Source organism: Tarenaya hassleriana, unplaced genomic scaffold (genome assembly GCF_000463585.1).
Source record: "Tarenaya hassleriana unplaced genomic scaffold, ASM46358v1 Cleome74, whole genome shotgun sequence".
NCBI classification, from domain to species: Eukaryota; Viridiplantae; Streptophyta; class Magnoliopsida; order Brassicales; family Cleomaceae; genus Tarenaya; species Tarenaya hassleriana.
In genome coordinates, this window is record NW_010969940.1 from 502,947 (window position 1) to 505,897 (window position 2,951).

Consider the following 2,951-nt stretch of genomic DNA (forward strand, 5'->3'; position numbering starts at 1 on the left):
CATTCTAGGCATTAAGATCTATAGAGATAGATCGAGGCAACTTCTAGTATTGTGTCAGAGTACATACATCGATAAGGTCTTGAAACGGTTCAAGATACAAGATTCCAAGAAAGGAACCTTACCGATGAGCAGTGGCACAGTTCTCTGCAAGAGTCAGTGTCCTACGACACCTGATGAGCGAGAACACATGGATCGTATTCCATATGCTTCAGAAATTGGATCGATCATGTATGCCATGCTTTGTACTCGACCGGGTGTATCCTATGCCTTGAGCATTACGAGCAGATACCAGTCAGATCCAGGTGAGTCACACTGGATCGCCGTCAAGAACATCCTGAAGTACTTGAGAAGGACTAAGGATGTGTTCTTAGTATACGGAGGGTCGGAAGACGAGCTCACTGTAAAGGGTTACACCGATGCTAGTTTCCAGTCAGACCCGGATGACTACAGATCGCAGTCTGGCTATGTTTTCTGCATGAACGGAGGTGCGGTTAGCTGGAAGAGTTCCAAGCAAGTGACCGTTGTAGATTCTACTACAGAAGCTGAGTATATTGCGGCGTCGGACGCAACAAAGGAAGCTTTTTGGATCAGGAAATTTGTTGGCGACTTGGTGTCATTCCTAGTGCTGATAGCCCCATTGCTCTGTATTGTGACAACAATGGAGCGATCGCACAAGGGAAAGAACCCAGATCCCATCAACGATCCAAACACATACTCAGACGATTTCACCTTATCAGGGAGATCATAGACAGAGGAGACGTGCACATTTGCAGAGTGTCGACAGATGACAACATTTCCGATCCGTTGACGAAGTCGTCGAAGCATGAGGGTCATGTTAGCGATATGGGCATTAGATGTTTAGCAGTCCATGATTAAGAGCAAGTGGGAGATTGTTGGTTTAGTGCTCTATGATGAACTGTTGTATGAGCTTTCTTATGATACATTTGATGTATTGACACTTTCCATGAGTTTATGGTTGAGTGTTTGATCCATTACGTATTGTGCATATTTGATATGTTGTGAAACCCATGTATTGTTATGAACAATACTAAACTCCCTAGTCATGTATCATTATGGGAATAATGATATACCAAGACTAGTATGATGTGTGATTGATGATCATAGGTATTGGATACGATCACAATCATAGGTATTCGTTGGAGAACGGAATACTAGAATGACCCGCATGAGATTGTCACATGGACTAGCGTCATGACTTGAATCTCATATGGCGGTTCCATGATTGGATCCTAAGACCTGAGATATTTACGGAATCCAACATGAGGAGTTGCGTGCTTTGAATATGTCAAACGTCCTGTGTAACAGGAGGACTATAAAGGCGTGTATCGGGTATGAAACGAATCATGTGATGGATTGTAGATAGTCAAGACGGGATTTGTACCTCTCGTAAAAGAGAGAGAGATATCGCTGGGCTCCTCGTGTGAGTGAGACTGTAGAAATGTGTGGCTGCACTATAGACGAACGTCGTCTATTTCAGACAGTCGAACTCAGTGAACGAGAAAGCAGTCGAATCAGATAAGGTGGCTTGTCCATGCCTTATATTCGACATATGATATCGTGATACAAAAGGATCATCAAACGGAATCATCACTGGCGTTTGTAGAGATAGGTAGTCATAGTGTCTTGCTAGAGACCGCCTATGACTTGTGTAACCGAAATAAGAGATTGCGGGTTATACTACTATATCGGATGAGCCCACAGGGTCACACACAGGAAAGAACGAATGCGCAGAAGAGACGAGAAAAACCCGGTGGAGCGGAGGCCAGACCGACCAGTCCAGAAGGTCTGGACCGATCGGTCCAGCCAACCCAGACCGATCGGTCCAGACACGTGGACCGGTCGGTCGGGAGGTAACGTGTGAAAGTCACTCGGTCCGGAAATTGCTCCAGACCGATCGCTCCAGATGTCGGGATTTGCTAAACTCGCTCTAATTAGGGTTTTAAGTGGGATTAATTTCAGGGAACGTCTCCTAAGCCTCTTGGCACGACTTTCAGATCCTTTGAACAGGTTTTGAGAGTTAAAAACCTGAGTTAGATCCCTAAAACTCTTGCGCAAAGAAGAACGTGTTCTTCAGTCCTAGCAGACAAGTTCCAACCGTTGGAATCCTTTCCACCATGTGGATACGTGTAGAGGGCAATGTATTCTTCATGCCTACAGTGATCGGACAAACACATCAATTGATACATGCCCCAGATCGATTGAGGTAAGCGTTCTAACGTTTTTACAAGATCATGCACGATAGGTTTTAAGGTTTTATCAAAATTTTGTTTTACATCCGCTGCGCAAACCCTAGAATTGATCTCTTAAGAATTAGATTCGCTCATGAGATCCCAGGAAACCCAACAAATAGCACATGAGATTCCTCTACATTATCAGATTTTGTTTTGTTAGCAGAGAATTCATACACCTATCGACCACTACAACTAAAATATATGATGACTATTTTCATAAGATCATGGTTAAAAATCTAACGTCTTCTCCAATGTACGAGTAAAATCCGCAGTAGTCCCAAAAACATTTGAGCAACGTTTTATACACAATGATTTTTTTTATAGGAGAGAGGTATTGATATGGATTTTCTCAATACTTAGTTGGGTACAAAGTTCCGAAAATTTTTGTATTATAAAAAAAGAAATAAATATTTTTTTAAAGGAGAGATATTCACATGGACTTTCCCGATAATTTGAGAGAAATATAATTATGGATTATAAAAAAATAAAATAAATAATTTTCTTGGAAAAGGTTTTTATTTTGCCAAAAGTGGTGTAACAATGATATAAATAGTTAGAGTTGGATACAGGTTGGGTAAAAGCTATTATGATTTCATATCAATTCACAAATGATACAATGGTGTTATAGACAATAACGAGAGGAATGAAGATAAGGAAACAAAATCAATCTGTTATAACAACCGAGCAAGATTTGCTCCC